Raw genomic sequence first — 23,762 nt, 5'->3', positions numbered from 1 at the left:
CAAACTCATGAGATCATGACCCGATCTCACGAATCAGACCAAGACTTGGACGCCTAACCGACCGAGCCACCCAGGTGCCCCAAACAACAGCCATATTTTCATGAGAGAACAGTCAACAAGGACTACTGATGGATTCAGCTCTCAGGCGAGGACCTTCTCCAGCTTTGTCCCGGCTCCTTGGAGTGAGCCTCAACGAGCAAACCATCCAGTTCTCTGACTCCGGTAACAGACATTCCCCGCAAGTTCTAGGAGTCATTCACCGTGTACTTTCCTTGATAAACCTGCTAGAATACATTCCTTTTCTTGTTAAGCTCAGGAAAATATACCCAAACAGTGGAAAGAGCTCTGTCTTCAACACACTTATCTCAGGGTACAAATCCTTTCCTACGGTTTCAGTCATGTTGAGTACAGAGAAAGAACGTGAATAAAACCAAGGACAATGAAAGCACGGCTCAATGGAACTTTTCTTTCTTTTTCCCCCCAATGGAAGTTTTCTAAAGTGTCATGAAAAAACAAAATGCCACGGCCATGTAAGAAAACAGCTGGGCATTCTCAGAATAGGTGCACACCCTGTGGCCCAACCCCGCCCCACCCCCCACCCCCAGGTATTCACCCTAGGATAGTGGTTCCCAAAGTGTGGCCACAGACCAGCAGCACCAGCATTCCCTGGGACCTTATCAGAAATACACAATCTCTGGCCCTTCCCCAGACCCACTGAACCAGAAGGTCCAGGAATGGGGCCTGGCAATCTGTTTTAACAAGTTTCCGGGGGGATTCTCATGCACACTCGGGGGGGGGGGGTTGGGGGGAAACTACCAATCCAGTGAATGTCACATGGATACACCTGAGAACATTCACCAAGAATGTTACCAGTGCCACTGCTCATAATGGCAAAAGTCTGGAAAATAAACCCTCAAATGCCCCGAGTCAGGAGAATGGAGAAGTAGCTTGTGGGATAGGTATATGATAGCATATCACACAGAACCAAAAATAAATGCACTACAGTTATAGGCTCAGTGCACTACAGACAAGTCTTGGAAACGTAATATCGAGGGGGCGGAGAACGTTGCAGTCAACTGTATTCGGTGTGATGCTTCTTTTGTAACTCTCAAAGCCAAAAAAATGAAACAATATATTACTTAGGGTCATCTACGTAGGCGAGGAAAGTATACATTTTGAAAAACCAGAGGAACGATCGCGGGAGCCTGGCTAGTGGTCGTCTGCGGGAAGGGGTGGGGGAAGGGAGGTGGGGACGGGTAGGGAGATGATATCGTGTAGGTGTCACAGGGGTGGGGTTCACGGGGATCCATCCTATCCGAAGGATTTGGGAGCTAGGATAGAACAGGCAGTTGGGAGGCAAAGGCGATGATACACGGGGGACACGTTAGAAGCCTGAGGGCTCAGCATCCTGACTTTGTCATTTTTAACATCCTGGCCTGAAGGCCTTCCATCAGCTGGGGGCTGACAGACCAAGGGCCACAGGCACGGCACACTCGCTCGCCTCTTCAACCTCTGCCCCAGGGTAACCTACAGCTTCCTTAGAATTTACACTGCAGTTTCGCACCGCAAGATGCTCATGACAGTTCTGAAAAAAAAAAAAAAAAAGTATCCAGTTTCTTCTAGAAAGCTCTCCAAGATTCTACCTAACCCAAATCATTATTTCTTTCAAGAACCCCCCCCCCAAAAAGAACCTTATAGGACCAGAAGCTCCCCCTCCCGCCCAGTAGGAGTCCCTTAGGTGACAGGAAGCAACCTCGGTAAGAGACCGCCCTGGCCATGACCTGTAATCTGTGCCAATATGAAAACAAAAGACACCCTAACCCCAGGGCAGGTGCTGCCCCTGGGCCGGCCTGCTCCCTGTTCTGGAGAGCGTACAGTCCTTAATACACGGCTCTGTTCTTCGGGCTCCTGGGTGGCTCACTTGGTTTGAGCGACCGGCTCTTGATTTCAGCTCAGGTCATGGATCTCACGGTTCGTGGGATCGAGCCCCACGTCAGACACAGTGCAGAGCCTGCTTGGGATTCTCGCTCGCTCTCTCTGCCCCTCTCCCACTCTTTCTCTCTTTCTCTCTCTCAAAATAAATTAAACATTAAAAAAATAAACTGCTTTGTGCTTGCTGCCTTCCTCCCTTCTATTTGAGTGTGGATCCTCACATAAATCTTTTGGGGGACTCCAAGGGCCAAGACGTCCATTCACACGGCTGCAGCCTCTCTTACTGGTTAGTGACGTGGATGTTACACATGGCGTTCCCTCTGTGTCAACTATTAAGTTAAAAGGGGGCACGGGAAGCGGATGAATTCTGCCAAGTACCACACCATCTCTTGCCTGATTAGGACAATGATGCTCAGGAAAGGTATTTTGCAAGAGAAAGAATGAGAAAAATCTCCAGAGGGGAGCCAGGCTGGAAGGATTACTACCCTCCGGGGAACCGGTGGAGAGTTGGAGGCTGACACACGCAGAGAATCCCCCCTTTTCTCCTCCCCTTCAACCTCTGGGTCCAGAAGGGTAGGTCACGTGCTGGCATTGGCTCCTTTTCTGCCACCCTGTCTTGTCTGGATACCGCGTCCACGGGACCCGTGAGAGCCCACGATGTGCCGGGCAGCGGGGGTCAGTGACGAGGAGTGAGCAGACCGGCAGTGCGGAGAGGAATCAAGAGGAGACCCAGGTCCCCGAAACAGCAGGAACTAGACACAGAGGGGCTTTTCTGACTTAAGAACATTGTTTTAACCGCCAATTGAATCCTCCCTGGGACTGCAACTAAACTGCTGCTTGGAAAACTGTCAATCTTTCCTCGAATGAAAGAGTACGTTTCCTTTGAAGACAGGACCTAACCGGCTCACAAAGCACTTAAGTGTTCGTGCCATTAAGTCCACGGTTAAAGAGAAGATGCACCATTCCGGTTCCTAGGGAATAAATAGGAGAAAGCACCTGTTTTTACATCCCTGGGCTGACTGATTTAAAACTGTGGAAAGCGACTCTAAATGATAAGGGCTCCAGGTGGGTCTCCACAGGCCCAGGGTTGGGCCGGGTTCGCCTTCACCTCGGGCAAGCCCCAGAGCCCCATCTGTGTTCTGGGCCGCGTATTCTCCTTATTTCCATATTTTCTCCTCAGATGGTCACAGGCTGTACTTTGTTAAACGAAACAGGCTCTTGGAACACCAAATAGCTTTAATATACTATGATGAGTGAATCGTATGCGAAGCAGAGAAAGCAGCGTACAAAAAATAAAGCATGATGAGTGCTTTTGCTTTTAGACTCGCCGAGGAACAAATGTCTCCTCCCCCAGACAGAATCGCTCCGGGGGCTGTGCCCAGATCCACGCACGTAGGCCTCCTTTTTTCCCCCCTCCCCTTCAGCAAATGCAGAAAGGTGCGTCCTACTCTACAGAACATATATGGTACCGGAGAAGAAACACGTGTGAGGTACATATGATTTTCTTTCCACTTAAAAAACGAGAATTTTAGAACAGTTTTAGACTCCCAGAAACATTGTGAGGTTTCAGAGTTCCCCTATACCCTGCACCTGACTTCCCCTATGAGTAACAGCTTCTGGGAGCATGGCATATTTGTGAGCATTTACGAACCCCTACTGGCACATTCTTAAGTCATTAAAATCCACAGCGTATTCAGAGTTCCTTTGTTTTTATCTAATGTCCTTTTCCTACTGAAGGGTTCCATCCAGGACACCACCTTCTACTCAGGTGCCACGTTCTCCATCCATTGGCACCGCTGGGTCTGTGACACCTCCTCAGACTCTCCTTGTTTTTGGTGACCTTGAGATGTTGAAGGAGCGCTGGCTAGGTATCGTGTAGAATGTTCCTGCAGTGAGATCGGTCTGATGCTGTCTCAAGACGAGGCTGGAGTGACAGGGCTAAGATCCCATCTTTGGGGAGGAAGACCACAGAGGGGAAGGGCTATTCTTACCATATGACGTCAAAGGAACTCACTATCCACACGACTTCCCCCAGATGATGCTAGAACCTTGGTCACCCGGCTGAGGGAGAGCGTGCCAGCTTCCTTCACTATAAAGTTCCCACACCCCCAGCCAGCCTCTTGCATCCGGTGCTCTTGGGGCGAAGTCACTGGGCACCCCGACATAAGTGGGGGTAGCTGTGTTCATTCATCTTTGTCAGGGAGGGCATCTGCACACATTATTTGGAATTCTTCTAGTCTTCCCCATTTATTTGCCGAATCCTTTACTTAAATTAATATGGACTTCTGGATATTTACTTTATATCTGGGTTACTATCCAAATACTCATTTTTACTTCATTTTATTGCTCAACTACTTAATCTTATTTTCAAATTGTTCCAGCTCTGGGCATTAAAAGCTCTTTCAGTTGCTTCCTTTGTTTCTCTTCCCTTCCGAGCCTTGCCTTACTTGGTGCCGAGGATATCACCATAAACTTTCATCCTAAAATTAAGCAGGTTTGGGGGCTGACAGCGGGAGAGAATAGGAATTCGTTTGAAATCTGAGGAGCTACTGTTACGACATTTCCTTTATAAAAAGCCAACCCTTTCTAAGTGATCCGTCCTTTCTATATTTTATCTACAAAAACTCCCCTTTTCCTTCAATAGACAGCGACAGGTTCTTACTTCTTTTTAGCAGAAAATTTCTGCTAATAAATGCAGAATTTGGGCATCACACATCACCTACCACCTGGAGCCCTGGAATAAAAGAAGAAAAAAAAAAAACTTCTTGAGCCCAAGACTTGAGTTCCTCACAACTTGATTTGTTTCTCCCCTTATCAATTCTGCAAACTTGAGTTGCCAAGCTCCATGGCAACGGGGAGAATGTACTGTTAGTTTATTTTTCGGAGTTCAGCTGTGTTCATCCTCGACTGCTTCTGTAAACATGTTGCCACAAATCTACTGGCTTAAAGCAACATAACTTTATCACCTGAGAGTTGTAGAGGTCCGAAGTCCGACCTGGGTCTCACGGAGCAAAACCAAGGTGTCCGCAGGGCCACATTCCTTTCTGCAGCTGCGGGGGGGAGACAGGTTTCCTTGCTCAGTCAGCTTGTGGACAGAATTCAATTCCCTGTGGCTGTAGAAGTGGGGGGGCCCATTTCCTTGCTGGCCGAAAGCTGAAGGCTCTTCCCGGCTGCCCAGTTTCCCAGTTCATTGAGGCCGCCTGCACTCCCTGGTTGGTGACCCCCTTTTCCATCTTCAAAGGCAGCCATGGTGGATGGAGTCCCTCTCGTGTTTTCAATCTCTCCTGCTCTTACGTCCTCTTTCTCTGACTTCTTCTAGGAAAGCTTCTCTGCTTTTTTTTTTTTTCAACGTTTATTTATTTTTGGGACAGAGAGAGACAGAGCATGAACGGGGGAGGGGCAGAGAGAGGGAGACACAGAATCGGAAACAGGCTCCAGGCTCTGAGCCATCAGCCCAGAGCCCGACGCGGGGCTCGAACTCACGGACCGCGAGATCGTGACCTGGCTGAAGTCGGACGCTTAACCGACTGCGCCACCCAGGCGCCCCAGCTTCTCTGCTTTTAAGAGCTCGTATGATTGAACTGAGCCCAGGTGGATAATCCAGAATAATCTCCCCATTCAAGGTTCCGGGGATTAGCGTAGGGACATCTTTGGGGGGGCGCTGTTTGGTTTATCACGTCGCCACGGCGTCTAGTCTCTCAGAGGCCTTCACCCAATGACGATGCACGTTGATGAAGGAATGAGCGAGACAACGCCGCCAGCTGACTGCGTGCAGTTGAGGCCGGGGACCCGGGTGCCGCGCTATGGTGCTGACTGGAAGGTATTCCGGGTATAGCGCAAAGCGTCTGCTGGGCAGACAGCCTGATGGTTGGGAATAATGACAGCAACTCAGGTCTCACTTGAGTATTTCAGTTAAACAGGGTTCTCGGTCCTGGGTATACGCTGGAATGCCCGAGGGGCCTTTAAAAACCACCTCTGCCAGGGCATTCCCCGGGCCGGTCAACGGAGATTCTGGGGGCAATGCGTTGTTCAAACCAAACGAAACCCCTCCCAAGTGAGTCTAAGTGCAGCCGGGGCTGAAGGCCCCTGGCTCAGAATTAGCCATGTTTCATAACGGAGGACTTGCAATCTTTCAGATTCTATTACCTTTTGTCATCGGCTGAACTGTGTCCCACAAATCCCTATGTTGAGGTCCTAAGCCCCAGCATCTCAGAAAGTGACTGTATTTTGAGAGAGGGTCTTTTTCTCTTTTTCTTTTTTTGAGGATGAGATAATGAGAGAGCGTGTGAGCGGGGGAGGGAGGAAGAGGGAGAGCGAGAGGGAAAATCCCAAGCAGGCTCCACACCCAGCAAAAAGCATGACACGGGGCTCGATCTCACGACCTGAGCTGGAATCAAGAGTCCAGCGCTTAACTGACTGAGCCACCCAGGCACCCCGGAGATAGACTCTTTAATAAGGTAATTAGGTTAAAATGAGGTCATGTGGGTGGGCCCTCATCCAACATGAGTATCCTCATAAGAAGAAGTGACTGGGGCTCAGTCAGTTGAGCGTCCGCCTTTGGCTCAGGCCATGATCTCATGGTTCATGGGTTTGAGCCCCGCATCGGGCTCTGTGCTGACAGCTTGGAGCCTGGAGCCTGCTTCAGATCCTGTGTCTCCCTCTCTCTCCGACCCTACCCTGCTCACAGTCTTTCTCTCTCTCTCTCTCATTCTCTCTCAAAACTAAATAATATTTAAAAAAATTTTTAGGGGCGCCTGGGTGGTTCAGCCGGTTAAGCATCCGACTTCGGCTCAGGTCTGCTCTCACCGTTCGTGAGTTCGAGCCCCGCGTCGGGCTCCGTGCTGACAGCTCAGAGCGTGGAGTCTGCTTCGGATTCTGTGTCTCCCTCTCTCTGTGCCCCTCCCCCACTCACGCTCCGTCTCTGTCTCTCTCAAAAATGAATAAACGTTAAAAAAATAAAGAAATTTCTGTTGCTCCAGTCACCCAGTCTGTGGTGCTGTTTTGTAGCAACCCTAGCAAACTAACACAACTTGTAAGCATCTGGCGCCTCCGCTTTCTTACTAAGTGTAGGCGCCTGCGGCCGGCAGGGGTGAGGGGTGAGGGGTTGGGGGGTGCGGGGGTTGCCTTTCCATCTTTGTTTCTCCTAATGTTCATCATGCAGTTTTGAATACAGCAGTACTTTGGGAAATACAATCGAAGCAGCCACACCCTGGGTCTGCCCCAGCTCTCCCACTCGTCAGCGTGTGTGTGATTGTTGACTACGTCCCCAAGCTTCACGGTCTTCACCTGTAAAATGCCATGACCTCCTGTGATTGCAGAGATAACGTGGGATGGAAAACCTACCCAGCTCTTTCCACGGTGCGTGTGGTTTTGATCTTGACGGAGGGCTGGTTGGGTATGTGTTGAGAGAGTGCACCGAGTGTCACGGGGCAAAGTCCGTGCCAACTTTTTTCTGCTATCATCCCGGCTGCCATTTTAAAAATCAGTTCTCACACTGATCTCCTCCAAGTTACAGCTTTCTCCTTTTTTTTCACGTTTACTGAACGCCTCGGGCCGGGCTGGGAATATCACATTCCAAATAAGACCCCACGATTTCACACACGATCCTTAAAATATAAATGGCTTACAGCCCTTTTGGAAAACCACGTCAAATGATGGGTAAAAAGCAATGAAAATATTCATATCCCATTGCCCAGCAATTTCACTTCTGGTACTCAATTCTGAGGAAAAATACTAAACAGAGAAATAAGTCTATTCGTAAGTCCAGTACTCACAGCGTCATATATACTAGTGAAAAATCAGCAACGATCTAAGTGCCCAGTAGGAGAGGATAAATAAAATACAGTACGTGCTCAACACAGACTGTTATGAAACTATCAAAGTGTGAAAAATGCTTATATTTTAGAGCTTACTTAAGAAAAAGATGCAGAATACGTATGTTAGAAAAATGCATACAGATAAGGCTGAAAGAAAATCCAACGAGGTGCTAATAAAGTGGGTGCCTGAGCCGGTGGGATTTATGTGATTTCCCTCTTTCCTTCTAGTTCTCTGGAGTTTCTGATTTTTTTTTTCCTACGATGTGTATATACTACATTCATTATGGGAAAAAATAAAAACGGAGTTAATCTAAAACAACCAACAACAAAAAGAAACAGGGCCCAGGAGACCCCATTTGCTTGGGGACTCAGCTAGCCCGTGAGGCTGCACACAGCAATGGGACGCCAGTTAGCTAACCACGGGGCTCTGGCACGATGACGTCCCTCCCTGGACGTTTTCCTGGAGTGGGTGTAAAACACATCCTAAGGAAGTCCCAGCGCTTAAAGGGAGGCAAAGGGCAGACACTGCCAAGTGCTGCTTCGGCAACTTCTCTCCTATCCCCGTAACAAAACGTTCTCCTTAATTAATTTAACAGAAACCTGTCGACGAAAGTCAATATTTACATAAACCTGTGGCTCTGATAAGGCACGTATATTATTCGTACACTTTGCAGCACTCTCTGCAGAGTGGTCCCCACCCCTGTAGTGAGCGACACGGCCACCCGTTCTGGTCCATGAGCCAGAAGTCTAAGCGTTGACTCGCTGCCTCTGTCTTCAGTGCCACCTCAGTCCCTCAAGCCCTGCGGCTGAAGGACTCTGAATCTCTCTCCCTCGGCCCGCTTCTCTCTGTGGCCATCTCTCCCTCGACAAGTGCAATCATCTTCCAAGCCAGAGACTGGTTTTCCTTCCAAATACCTCCTCTCCTCTTTGTACAGCAACAGAGCCTCCTAACGAGCTGGTACGTAGCATTAAGGGGAAAACGACACATCCCTGTTTCCTTGCAATTCGCTGAGTGTATGCGGCAACAAGAAGTGATGTGGCAACTTCTGGATTACGTGTGTCCTCATCTTCCCCTGTCCCTTTCCCACGAGGGGGAATGAGGACAGGGCGGTCGTGATGTCCGGTTCCTTGCAGATTAGGAGGACACCACTGAGCCCCCAGCTGATAGGCTGGTGTATGAGATTCCTTTGGCTGCAGTAACAAAACACCACAAACTTAGTGACTTAAAACAAGACAAATTTATTGCCTTATATAGTTCTGGAGGTCAGAAGCCTGAAAACAGACACTGAGCTAACGTCAAACTAAGGGCAGAGCTTGTCCCTTCTGGATGATCTGAGGGGAGAAAGCTTTCCCTCGTCTTTTTCGGCATCTAGAGCCGTGTTCCCTGTATGCCTTGGCTCACGACCCCTGCCTCCACTTCAGAGCCAGTGGAGCGCCATCTTCGAAACCTTCCATTGTCACATCACCTTCCCCCGCTCACGAGGCTCCTCCTGTGTCCCTCATGCATGGATTCTTGTGATTACAACAGGCCCACTCAGACAATCCAGGATTCTCTCCCCACTTGAAGATCCTCAACGCCATCACATCTGTCCAGTCCCTTTTCCAATATAAGGCACTCTTCACAGGTTCCAGGGGTTAGGATATGGAGCTACGTGGGGCTGGGGGGAGGCATTATGCAGCCTACCACAGTCATTAATTTCTGATGAAAATGCACATGCGATTTTGGCGTATGACCCAGAAGGCATTCAAAGAATCGAGTGGCAATGCTTCACAAAATTCCTTCCATCCTCATTTGCCTATTCGTATAAACAAGGCGTCCTGGATATTCACATACAAATGAAAAAATAGGAATAGAATTTATACTAAACCCATCTTTTTCTAGCATGAAGCAACATTCATTCACTGATACATCAATTGCAAGAGAATTATAAAGCCCCGTTCATCTCATTTAGAAATGTGTTTCCAATAAAATCTCACTTTTTATGTTTAATGGTTATGTGTCCAAGTATGCTATACCTTCATGCGGTCTTGATCAATTGTGTAGGCTAATAATTGAATAATTCAATCAGAAAGAAGTTGAAAAAAATTTAAGCCTGATGGTCACTGGTAATGAGAAACATCACATTTCAACTTACGTATGTGCTTGTGTTGTAGAAGGGTGATTAAGACAGACTTACATATGAAATGTATTTATCAGTATAAATTTCTTTGGGGAAGTGGAATGGATATGCAGGTTCCACGAGAAAATGAAACGCTAGAAAATCTCGGACAGCTAAGGAACATCTTGTTCATAGGTTTTTTAAATAAATGCTCGTTGGTGGATATCAAATTGCTATGGTGGTTAGATTCCATCAGGTACATTTACAAGACAAACATGAGAGTTTTAAGTATCCATATAATGGATCAAAAAAGCCATCTCTACTATTTCTATTTCAGAAGAAATTCTAAAATGTTTCTTTTTGAGAGAGAGCACGAGCAGGGGAGGGGCAGAGAGAGAGGGAGACACAGAATCCGAAGCAGGCTCCAGGCTCCGAGCTCTCAGCACAGAGCCCAATCCAGGGCTCCAACACATGAACTGTGAGATCATGACCTGAGCTGAAGTTGGACGCTCAACCAACTGAGCCATCCAGGAGCCCCCATATTTATGAAGAAATTGTAGATGACATCTTAAAAAGGTGTTAGCTGTGGGTGCCTGGGTAGCTCGGTCAGTTAAGCGTCCGACTCTTGACTTCAGGTCATGATCTCACAGTTCGCGGGTTCGAGCCTCACGTCAGGCTCTGTGCTGACAGCATGGGAAGCATCCTTAATGCTTGGGATTTTCTCTCTCCCTCTCTCTCTGTCCGTCTTCCCACTTGTGTGTGTTCTCTCTCTCTCAAAATAAACATTTAAAAAAAGTGTTAGTTTTCTAAAATTCTTATAGAAAGTATGTGAACAAAAAGTTTGAAGAGAAGTGCTTATGGGGTCAGCCCGTTAAGAGAGCAACACCCACTCCAGCTGAGGTTTGTGTTTCACTTGAACCCCAGAGCTGAGAAGTCTCCTTGGGCCCTTAGACAGGTGGGTATCTCCATGGCTACGGCAGCTTGATCAACATGACGAGGGAAAATACCCAGACTCTTCTGTTCCTCGGCTCCTGTGCTCTTCCCTTACCCTGCTCAGCCAGAGACATTTGCATTTGTCTGCGGTTCATCAGACTCAAGGACTTAACACCCTGGTCACCAACGCTGTGCCTGGTGGTAAGAAGAGACCTCTTAATGGTTCCAAATATTAAGTTCTGACCATAAGTTGCCACACAGCTAAATACAGAATTGCGAACTCCACCATCAGAAAAACAAAGCAAGATTCCAGTGACCCGTATTCACAGCTTGTTACGAGACTACTTTTATGAGTAAAATATATACAAGGCGATTCTTTTGGGTAAACAGATAAAATTCGAAGTGAACTCTTTGAGATTACTTGTTTATCTTTGCTGGAATGGCACAAGCGCACACACGCACACACACACACACACACCCATCTGAAGAATGAATAGACTAGAAGCCAAGAATCAAAGTGTACTCAGCTTGAGAGCACTGGGCACACACTGGGAACACGGTGCATACTTGGTTGATTCAAATATCATGTACCAAAAACTAATAAAAGAAAAATGGATGGCTAGTTACTTCAGTAAGAATAAAAAGGAAAAAAGGAAAAAAGAAAAAGGGTATGAAATTTCTAAGCAAAGGTGAACTTCCGGAATCAAAGTAGATTTCATCGTCGTTTCATTTGGGCTGTGGGACTCTAAGCCATCCTGTTTAGGCCTGTATCTCCGCTCTATCATTTGCAACTTCTGTGACCTTGGACCAGAAACCAAATTTCCCTCTGCCTCAGTTTCTTCCAATGTAAAAGAGTTACGCTATCTCCCGAGGCTGTGAGGATTGAATGAAGGGGCCCTTCAGACAACGCGAACGATTATTAGCTATTATTCTTAAAAGTGAACGTTTCTCGAACACTGTATTCCCATCAGTGAGTCGGTCTTGGGATATAGTTGCCACTTCGTACTTCAGGTTGACCATCCAGCCCAGATGGGTTTGTTCTAAAGGGCTTTCCTTTAGAACAAAGGGCGCCTGGGCGGCTCAGTCCGTTAAGCGGCTGACTCTTGGCTTCTGCTCAGGTCACGATCTCATGGTTTCATGAGTTCGAGCCCTGTGTTGTGCTCTGCGCTGGGAGCACAGAGCCTGCTTGGGATTCTCTCTCTCTGCCCCTCCCCCACTCTCACTTGTCTCTGTCTCTCTCAAACAAATAAACAAACCTTAAAAAAAAATAAAGGGCTTTTGTGGGGAAGCCTCAGATTCCTCAGCATGGAAGCACAGCCAGGGACACAGAGAACACTCATTAAGGGGCAGGATCCAGGGGTGACTTAGGGTGACCAAACCCACCTGGCCAGGTAAGGCGTGCACCCGGGGCAGGCAATTCAGATGCCCTGTAAGAAATCTTAAATCAAAGACGGAAATTTAAGTGTAGCAGTGAGCTGGCTAAATGAGACTGTCAGGGGATTATTTTGGTGGTTCTCTGACACCAGTTACGAGCCACTTGTGGTTACCGGATTTACGAAAACTTAGGGGAAGAGAAGACCACTGTGGTGCACAGACCACATGGCCCAGGACTCAATCACTTGCAAGAAAGGGCCTCCTGATTTAAGCCCGTTTAAGCTGAAAAGGGGGGGAATGGCTTATATGACCAAACCACGAGAAAATAGTCCTTCTTTGGGATAGCTGGCCCCAGCCCCTGAACCGGTATAAAGACTATTTTCATCTTTCTCATTTCTGTTTTCTTTGCATGGTAGCTTGTTGGGAGATAATTCTAGTGTTTCTGCATATCTCCCGAGCTTTGTTCAAGGACGTTTCTAAAACTGCTCCGAGGCAGGGGGCAGACGTGCTTACATTCTGGGATTCGGCAATGCCGCCTTAGGTATGATACCAAAACCACAAGCAAAAAAGAAAGAACAGATACACTGAACTCCATCACAATTTAAGACTTTGGTGCATCAAAGGACATTATCAAGAAAGGGAGAGGACAGCCTGCAAAGTGGGAGAAAATATTTACAAGTCATATATCTGATAAGGGTCTAGTGATTAGGGTTGTGTATCCATAACACATAAGGAATTCTTACAACTCACCAATAAAAAGACAAACAACCCAATTCAAAAAATGGGCTATGGAATTGAACAGACATTCTACAAAGAAGATATAGAAGGAGCCAGAAAATACATGAGAAGATATTCTACATCATTAGTTAATAGGAAAATTCCAATTAAATCCACCATGAGATATCCGTTCACACCCACTATAATGGAGAACTGGGGCTGGGGATGGCTATAATAAAAAACAGGGGTGGGGGGAAGTAAGTATTGGGGAGGGGTGTAAGGAAACTGGAACCCTTGTACATTAAGGTGGGTCATAAAATGTTGCAGCTGCTATAGAAAACAGTACAGTGGTTTTCAAAAAGTTAAACACAGAATTACCCTATGACCCAGCAATTCCTCTTCTAGATATATACCCCCAGAACTGAAAACAAGTACTCAAATATTTATATGTGGATGTTCACTGTAGCAATATTTATAATAGCCCCGAAGTTGGGGCGCCTGGGTGGCTCAGTTGGCTAAGCGTCCAACTTTGGCTCATGTCATGAACTCGCGGTTTGTGAGTTCAAGCCCCGCGTCGGGCTCCATGCTGGCAGCTTGGAGCCTTGAGCCTGCTTCGGATTCTGTGTCTCCCTCTCTCTGCCCCTCCCCTGCTCATGCTCTGTCTCTCTGTCTCAGGAATAAATAAACATTAAAAAAAAATTTTTTTTTAAATAATAGCCCCGAAGTAGAAACAACCCAAACGTCCATCAAATACGAAGCACTGATATGTGCTCCCATGCGGGTGAACCTTGAAAACATTAGCTGAAAGCAGCCAGACCCAAAATGCCACATTTTGTATGAGTTCATTTCTATGCAACATCCTGGACAGATAAACCCACAGAGTCAGAAGGCAGATTGGTGGGTGCCAGGGGCTAAGAGGATGGAAAGATGGGAGAGTGACTCTTAATGGGTACAGTTTTCCTTCAGGGAGATGAAAATGTTTCAGAACTATATAGAGGTGGTTGCACAACATTGTGAATGGACTAAATGCCACTGAATTATACACTTCGCGATGCTTAATGTTATGTAAATTTCATCTCAATTTATTTATTTTTTTAACGTTTATTTATTTTTGAGACAGAGAGAGACAGCATGAATGGGGGAGGGTCAGAGAGAGAGGGAGACACAGAATCCGAAACAGGTTCCAGGCTCTGAGCTGTCAGCACAGAGCCCGACTCGGGGCTCGAACTCACGGACCGCGAGATCATGACCTGGCTGAGTCGGACGCTTAACCGACCGAGCCACCTAGGCGCCCCTTCAGTTTAAAGAAAATAAAGTTAATGTCTCCCCCTGGGAGAAAAGTTGAGCTTGTTGGCTTGTAGCCCCTTATAAGATGGGGGGGTTCCTGCGCTCAGGGCTCCCCAGTTGTGACACAGACCCACGAGGTGTGCAGCATTGACCTGGGCCTGCCATGCACTGCTTCTGCAGGATGTGTGTGTGCAGGGGGAGGGGCAAGGGAACCTGTGTGAACCCAAAGCTTATGCTCCCTGTAGGCTGAAATAAGCCATCTGAATCCACCTGGGTTTGTTGCTTCCTTTCTGGCAGGATCTACAGAAGTGTAGTAAGCTGACCTAGCAGAGCCCTGCTCCTGACAACCTCCTTGCTGCCTGAAAGGCGTCACTGTCCCCTGATGAACTCGGACCAACAGGGCCCGCGAAACATCCTTCCCAAGGGCGCAGGGTGCCAAAGCAACGAAACGTGCGATAGAAAATTCCAGTCACACCCTGTGCTTGCTTTCACCCACATAATGCCAAGAAAATCCGTGGGCAAGGAAAGTGCCAAATACTTAGTGACTTGGTGACACCGATTCCACGAATACAGATTTAAAAGCAAATTTCCAAAAGACATCAGGAGGTTCTTACCTGGAAGGGGAACAAGGGCTTCTTTAAGTGTCTTATATTTTTCATCTGAACTGTGGTTACACGGATATGTGGGAAGTGTGCAAACAATAAATGTAAAAACCCATCAAGCCATATACCTAAGATTTGTACACTTGGCTGCATATATGTCTTATCTCATTAAAAAATGGGGGGAGTGCAGGGATAGCACAACATACTTGGGGGTGCCTGGGTGGCTCAGTCGGTTAAGTGTCCAACTCTTGATTTTGGCTCAGGTCATGATCTCACGGTTTGCAGGTTCCAGCCCCACATCGGGGCTTTGCCCTGTCAGCGCAGAGCCTGCTTGGGATTCTCTCCCTCTCTCTCTCAAAAAAAATAAACTTTAAAAACATTTTTAAAAAGAATATACTTGGAATCCTTCCATTTACACAAATAAAAACTCTTGCAGAGCAAGCTAAACATTGTATCAGAGCAAGACACTGCTCTTCAGAATCTGTGCAATGATAGTGTGTGTTACAGCTCAGTTTCCTAATCCTGCTGATTGAAAACTCACCTGCAGTTTTCTAAAGATACCAGTGCCTGGGCACCACCCATGGAGAATCCAATTGGCCTGGGACGAGACGATCATTTTGTAGTTCCAGGTGGTTCTATCGGGGTGGACAAACTACGATCTGCGGGCTAAACCAGCCTGTTGCCTCTTTTTGTAAATAAAGTGTTACTAGAAACAAACACGGCACATTCATTTATGTAACATCCATGGCTGCTTTCACACTACGGTGGCAAAACTGAGCAGTTGTACCAGAGACCATTAGGAATTCCAGCTTAAAATATTTATTTACTAGCTGACCCTTTAAAATATTTACTAGTCTGCCGTAGGGCACCTGGGTGGCTAAGTCGGTTAAGCATCCAACTTCAGTTCAGGTCATGATCTCATAGTCCGTGGGTTCAAGCCCCACATCAGGCTCTGTGCTGAAAGCTCGGAGCCTGGAGCCTGCTTCGGATTCTGTGTCTCCCTCTCTCTCTCTCTCTCAAAAATAAATAAACATTAAAAAAAAAGTCTGCCGATCCCCAAATCAGACCAGACCCACACACCTGAATCACCTGGGGCGTTTATAAATCACCCAAATGTTCAGTGCCACCTGGAACCTCTGATGCCTACCCTCTAGGGATGGGGCTTGGGCAAGGTTTCTTTGCAAACTCCTGGAGATTTTCAGGAGGAACCCTGAGATCTGAACCATCGCCCTTGATGCTTTGGGGGTAATGCATTTCCTAGCGAAACTTAAGAACCAGCAACAGTGGGATGGCTCCCCCAGAAGCATGTGAGGAACTTCATGAAACTCAAATTCCCAGCCATCACCCTTTAGAGATTCTGAGTCAGTGAGTCTGGGGGAGGGTCCATCAACTGCAATCAAGACAGTAGCTTCTGCCCAGGCCATGCTTGGAGGGCACCTGAGTCCCCGCTCTGCACGGGAAACGATCGAAGGAGGACCACCAACGGCATGGAGAGGTAAGGGCCACCTCGCAGAAAAGGAAACCGGCAGTTTGGGGTCGCTAACAGCGAGGCCGGTGATCACCTAGCGATGAACTCCCTCAGGATGGTCGTGGCCGTCTGCTTCCAGAAAAGAAACTAGCAAACTCACTCAGGAGGATGACTCCCATCAGGAGCAGGCACCTCCTGGCAGCGGGGACACAAAGAAATACGCCATAAGACCCTGCCCGCAGGGTGATTAACGTACATGAGAGGAGAGTGGGTACGATGTACAAATGCAGGCATCTGTGTTAGAACACGTGTTATCTCCACCGTCCTGAGGACGGGAAGGGCTGCTGTAACTAAGGCAGGGCTTAGCTGGGCTTTTTAGGGGCCCACAGGATTCACAGTTAGGCGACATCAGTCGTTCTCGAACTTGGCTGTACTTAAACTCACCTGGAGAGGCTGTGGCCAAGTTTGGGTGCCCTGGTCCACACTTCGGGAGGTCCAAGGGAGCCAGTTTGAGGTGTGATGGATAGAGAATACTCTCTGAAACTTGGAGAAAGAATCGTGGGGAGAGGTCAGCGGCTGGCAGTGCACAGTCTCTAAAGGGGTGCTGGAGGGCAGGCATGGCATCAGATGGGATTCCCTAGAAATACACTGATATGGCACAACCCAGGGGGTCCACTGGGAAGTGAGCCACGGTGGTCACACGAGAGCTGCAGTGGGAATTCTGGTTTGCGTTTTCCTTTGGTCTGGGGTATTTTGACCCCATGGTATCTTGGGGAATAATTTTAGACCTACAGAAAAGTTGTGAAGATAATACAGAAAGTTCCTGAATACCCCTCACCCAGTTTCCCCTAATGTGAACATTTTACCTTACCATAATATATTTTTCAAAATGAAAAATACTAACATTGGTACATTCGTTGAAACCCAGACTTCACCAATTTTTCCACCAATGTCTTTGTCTGTTCCAGGATCCAATCTAAAAGGGCATCAGGTCATGTCTCATTTGGACCCTAGTGCTTTGGAAGGAAGACTTCCAGTGCTTTGCCTTTAAACTCATTTATCATTCTCTCTTTATGAATATATAGACTTTGATCTAAATTTTACCAAGACTGCAGAAATCACCTTGGGAAAATATTTTCCTCAATGAATTCCATTATAAACCACTTTCATTCTTCAACAATTTTTCTATTCTGTGCTGTTAAACTATTACCATGTTTCGCCCGTAAATTTTTTTATCAACAGGATTTTTTTTCTCATCTAAAAAAATTGCCAAAAATTATGGTTCATCAGTCCCTTTTTCTCTGTTGAGAGCTGTCTATCACTGCTTCTCTCAATCTGAGTTTTTCCTGATGACCATATTTCTACCAAGATCAACTTTCCTGGATCAAATTGTGCATATCTAGATTTTGCCAACATTATAGATTCCTCAAAAAATCAATTTTACATGTGCAAGTTTTCTTCTGTAGGTTTTATTTTTCACAGGTTTTTTCTTTCATGTCTCCATTTTTCCCAGTTCAATTGTTGCACTTTTAAGCCTTGCCAATAAATTTATATTTAAAAAAATTTTTTAATGTGTATTTATTTTTGAGAGAGAAAGAGACAGAGCGCGAGCAGGGGAGGGGCACGGAGAAAGGGAGACACATAATCCGAAGCAGGCGCCAGGCTCCGAGCTGTCAGCGCAGAGCCCGACGCAAGGCTCGAACTCATGAACCACGAGATCATGACCTGAGAAGTCGGATGCCTAACCGACTGAGCCACCTGAGCGCCCAACAAATTTATATTCTTTAGTTTCTCATTTGTGATGAATTTCATGATGCGCTAACTGCTGCCAGTTTCATTTTGCACTGGTTATTTCTACCAATAATATTTACTGATAACTTGGATTCAAGACAGATAATTCATATTTTTTTTAGGTAAGCCATGGAATCGAGTGGCACTTCTCAAATATTCCAGGAACTCCCTACTGTCCAGGATGAATCTATTGAAGCACTCACTCATCCAGTTCTGAATGCTGGAGCTCACTTGACATGCCACGGACCGGCAGAACACGGACAAATGGCGGGTGAAAAAGGTCAAATGGCCCACTTCATAAAAAATGTTTTCTCTTCCTTTTGATGCCTGTGCATCAGTAGCACCTCCTTCCCCGTGGAACAGAGTCCATGGCACCCTTGGAGTTGTGCCAGATGGCAGACTGTTGTATACCCAGCCATGGAAGATGAGCTAAAGATATCAGAACGAGGAGAGTAGGATGTTGGGCTGAATACTGAGCAGAGACAAAGGACCAGAAATGGGGCCAAGGCAGAGGCTAGTTATTGAAATCAGGGTCCAAGATCCAAGGATGATTTACTGAACTACTGATGTAGGGTTCCTTAAACTCCCTCAAGATGGAGTCTATTTCAGTCTGAAGCATGGCCTAGTAGCCCATGTGTGAAGGCTGCATAGACAAAGGTGCAGCTGGGAAATTACTAGAGAAAGTGATTCATCTGGGGGAAATCAGAAGCCTTATTGATTTCAGTAAAAATGTTGTCAGAAGGTTTAACTACAACGCCCTCGTGGTGGCCAACTGCCTGGACAGAGGGAAGGTGGCTTCACTGCTGGGGCTGCGTCACCCAGGGCCACGCTGCTACACTGGGGAAGAAGGGGAACATTCTGCATCCAGAGAAACAAAGACTCGACCCTTCTCTAGATGCCCCTTTTCCAAAGCAGTGCAGGTCAACATCTCTCTGCTTGGCCTCAGGACAACAAAACAAAACATTTCACCATTCTTTCACGCTGTCCTCTCCCACTGGCAGATTAGAATAAACGAAACCGTCAGAAAAAGGGCACAGCTGGGAAATAAAGAATAGTTGGGCTTGAGTAGTAAATAACAATTCCCCTAATGCTCTCCCTGGGCTAATCGAGCACATCCACTAAAGCCAATGAAGGCAAGGTCTTCTTACTTGAATGACAGATGGAACATTGAGACAAAAGCGAATAAATGCACAAGTGGCTTGAACATCTATTCAGCAACCACCCAGTCAAGAAAGTGAAAATCTCCAGAGCGCCAGATGAATGGTTGACTTTCCAACCTCTAGCTGATGTCCCAGGACAGTTTCGTGACTTGCATAGCATCTGATATTTGGATGCAGAAACATGGCTTTGTTCCATAAAGATCCTTAAGATCTAGAGACATCTAGATATGTGCTCAGGAGTTTTAAGCCTTGGTAGTTTAATTTTTTTTTAATGTTTATTTATTTTTGAGAGAGAGAGAGAGAGAGAGAGAGAGAGAGAGAGAACAGGGGAAGGCAAGAGAGAGAGGAAGACACAGAATCCAAAGCAAGTTTTGGTGGTTTTAAGGCAATACTGAGGAATTAATTATTACAATGTAGGTGCTGGAAGTTCTTGATCCAAGGCATCTGGGGTGGGGCTTGGGGGTACACGTTTTTGATAAGCACCCCAGAAGATTGGATAGCAGGTGGTTCTCAAAGATGCCCTACCTTGGAGGGAGACACGTGGAATCTACAGAAGTTTAGCCAAAGGAGGTGCCACAGAAATGCTTCAGGTCCTTGCTACTCAAAATGTGGTCGTGGACTCTTGACGGGAACGTAGAATCGTGAGCCCAATCCAGAGCACCTGAATCAAATGCATTTAAATGCAATCTTCCGGGTAATTCGTGTGCAACATTAAAGTTTTAGCAGTACATCTCTGGGTTCATTGAAGACCAAGTTGTCAGTAGGAGCGGTGCTGCCCCTGCAGGCCATTTTGGAAACATGTGTTTGTCAGAAGGATCTGGCATTCAGTGGGCAGGGGCCAGGGATGCTAGATGTCCTGTAGCGTGTGGTTAGCACATTAAAGAACTGTCCTACATCCTGCACGACTTTCAAACATCCCGCTGGACATTCATGTATATAAAACACCTGTATTTATCTGAGCTTAGAACTTAATTCTCGTTTTACAAATAAACATACCTTGGATTTTTTTTTTTTTGCATAATTTTAAAGACACAGAAATTTCCAGGAATGCAACTGGCATGGAAATTGAGGGAAGATTCAACAAATGTTGAGTTTTAAGTGTTACCAAGAGCTATTCACCATCTGTGATGGTTAATTTTATTTGCCAACTCTACTGTGCTAAGAAATGCACAGAGAGCTGGTAAACCCTTATTTTTAGGTGTATCTATGAGCATGACTCTGGAAGAGATTAGCATTTGAATCAGCAGACTGATGAAAGATAGCCCTTCCCAATGCGGGTGGGTATTGTCTAATCAGTTGAAGGCCTGAATAGGGGGGACGAAAGGTGAGAAAGGGCGAGTTTGCGCTCTCTGAGCTGAAAGAGCTGTCTTCTCCTGTCTTTAGACATCAATGTTCCTGGTTCTTAGTCTTTGGGACTCAGATTGGGACTTCTATCATCAGACTCCCAATATTCAGGCCTCTGGACTCCAGTTGAATCACATTACTGGCTTCCTTGGTTCTCCAGTTTGCAGACAGCAGACTGTGGGGCTTGCTGACCTTCATAACCACCTGAGCCAGTTCCTACCTGTAGGTGCAGCACCTCGCTGCCTCCTCAGATTCAGACCCTAGCATTTATTCACTAACACACATATTATTTTATTATAAAATATTTCCTTTGTTTCTTCTATTATCATTAGGTCTGTGTACTGTCTTTTTAAAATTATGCATATCAATAGCTTATTTTACCTATCACATTTCATCTCAAAATAGTGAAGAAATATTTTACTTATAAAGTTTCATTGCAGTATCATAAAAAAATTTGATATAAAAAGGAAGTTGTTGGGGTGCCTGGGTGGCTCAGTCTTAGGCTAAGCGTCCAACTTCGGCTCAGGTCATGATCTCACCATCCATGGGTTAGAGCCCTGCGTGGGGCTCTGTGCTGACAGCTCAGAGCCTGGAGCCTGCTTCAGATCCTGTGTCTCCCTCTCTCTCTGACCCTCCCCCATTCATGCTCTTTCTCTCTCTGTTTCAAAAATAAATAAACATTAGAAAAAAAAAAAAAAGAAACCAGGACTGGCCTCCTGCCCCTGTAACTGCCCTCCCCATCTGCCCAGCTATCTGGGGAGCTCCCTGTCTCCACTGCAAACTTTTTTTCCCCTGCTCTTGCCAAGGCCCTGGGATGATTTATAACATCATGCAGCCTCACAAGGAAGCACAAAACCTTTTCTGGACTCTCAATTATTATAATTTTTTTACCCAGGATCTTTTCCTTAGAAACGAATTATAAATTACAAAATAAACGGAGCCCTGGCTCTCTCTGGACACAAAATGCTGCCTGTCCTTGTCTGTTTGGAGTTGGACTCATGGGTCTTCAAGAAAGATGGCAAGAAGAAAAACAACTCCTTCCTTGAACTTGGAAGGCAATGGATTTTGTAGCCAAAGACACAAAGCCTAGGACTTTAAGCTTATTAATATACCACTGCTCTCAACAACAACCCAGGACCACAGGATGGGTGGCACCTAATCTGCATATACAGAGTGTCCCCAGAAATGTACAAGGGCTTACGTTGCTTGGGGGGCCTGGGTGGCTTGGTCGGTTGAGCATCGCCCCTTGATTTTGGCTTAGGTCGTGATCTCAGGGCCATGGGATCACGCCCTGCAAGATTCTCTCTCTCTCCCTCTCCCTTTTCCCCTCTGTCCTGCTTGTGCTCTCTCCCTCTCTCTCTAAAATAAAAAAAAAAAGAAGAAAGAAATTGTGTGCTCAAACATTGGTTGCTCTGCCACTTGCTTTATTCTGAATATGAACATCAAGTGACATCTTTTGCCTCTAACATTCATCATTTCAGGCAAGAGCTACACAGGAGATAAATTCGGCAGGGGGCCACTTCCCCACAGGTGGTAAGAGAAGATCTTGTGTCTTCAGGTGAGGCTGAAGGATGGTGAACCAGTTGCATAAAGAGCCAAGAGAAGAAAAGGGAAATCCAAAGGTGCTGAAGTTGGAAGGAGCTTAGGGGATTTGGAACAGAAAGAAGACACTGTGGGTGGGAGACACCATTGTTGAAGGTCTTGGAGGTACAGATGGATCCCCTCCCACCCCCAAGACTGTAAATGGCAAAATGGAGCTGGAAAGTAGTCAGTGCTCAAACTTAAGATGACAACATCTCACCAGGCAAAGGATTCCCTGGGGCTCTCCCACATTCCTTGCCAAACCTCAGTGGAGCAAAGCTTCCCTTGGGATTTTCTGGTCATCCTATGAGGACACACGGCTAGGGAGAGAAACTGAGAATGGATATGAACCTCGTGAGACAATTCTGCAAGAACTCTTCAGAGTATCACACAGAGGCTTCAAAGAAATTTTCAAAAGAGAAAATTACCAAGAAAATTATGAAGGACATGTCGTGACAAGGACAATGTGTCTTGTTGCCAGCTGGGTGCTCGTCATGGGAAGGGAGGAAACTGGCTTCAGAGAACTTGTGTTCTTAGTGAGGCTGCAACTCATCAAAGGCTGACCCATAGAATAATGGATTTGAACTAGCATCTATTAAAGATAATGTTATTGGGGCACCTGGGTGGCTAGCCAGTTGAGTGTCTTGACTCTTGATTTCAGCTCAGGTCATGATCTTACGATTAGTGAATTTGAGCCCCATGTCAGGCTCTTTGCTGACAGCGTGGAGTCTGCTTGGGATTCCCTCTCTCTCCCTCTCTCTGCCCTTTTCCTTCTCATGCTCTCCCTCAAAAGTAAGTAAATAAGCATATATTTTTAAAACAGATAATGTTATTGCTCTAAAGGAGGAAAGTGTCCAGAGAGAAAGCCTCAAATGACTCAGTTCCTGACACCTAAGAAGAACATAGGGAGGGGACAGACGACACAAAAAGAAGGCATGAGGGGTTGAGTGAGGCACTTAAAGGCTTTTATTCCATGGCGTCCTTGAATAGGAACAAGATTGCAAGGTTCAACTAAGCAGGAGAAAAGATGTTGAAGGGAAACTGGACAGAGGAGAGAGGAATGCGAGCTGTCAGCAAAGAGAAAGATCAGGAGAGAAAGTGTTTAGGATGACACTGGACAAAAGAAGATGAGTCCTGCCCACCAATGTGCAAAGACGGGGGCTTTAGGAAGCTGGGAGGTTGAGGTTCAACCATTTGGATAAAATCCATACTTCATTTAAGCTATAGCAGAAGAAAAGGAGAGTCTTCAGAGATAGGAGACACACTTCTAGATCTCTCTGGCCCAAGAGAGGGAAAGGGACTCCATTCTCTCCTTGGGGGGAAGAGGATGGGCTAGTCTCCATGTACTTTTCAATCTCCAAAACCACCTGCATTATTTTTCACGGGAAAAACCCCCTGGATAAAATAATTCATGTTGCCTTTGGAATTCCCTAAATGTTGACAAAAAGAAAATTCCTCAAACTCATATGTCTAACATCTTAGACTAAAGCTTTCCAATTCAACTGGAAAAGAGCAACCAAAGAAAGAGATAGAAGCTTAGTGTGAACATCCAAGGGAACACATACTGATTTAGAAGCTCCATGGAAAGGCTCCAGTTTCCAAGGACTATGTGTAGATAAGGGGAAGAATTTTACAGGAGGACACGGGAAAGAATATAC

The 23,762-nt window shown here is 46.3% G+C and overlaps 1 protein-coding gene across 1 annotated transcript in view; it reads right to left on the bottom strand.

The window, feature by feature from the left end:
* The window catches only part of KCNK13 (potassium two pore domain channel subfamily K member 13), a 112,595-nt gene that overhangs the window by 52,650 nt on the left and 36,183 nt on the right, over positions 1–23,762 (bottom strand). The gene's annotated exons all lie outside the window — the stretch shown is intronic.

This window comes from Lynx canadensis, chromosome B3 (genome assembly GCF_007474595.2).
Source record: "Lynx canadensis isolate LIC74 chromosome B3, mLynCan4.pri.v2, whole genome shotgun sequence".
Lineage (NCBI taxonomy): Eukaryota > Metazoa > Chordata > Mammalia > Carnivora > Felidae > Lynx > Lynx canadensis.
Note: the sequence above shows the minus strand (reverse complement) of the source record. Positions and strands in the feature narration are given on the sequence as shown.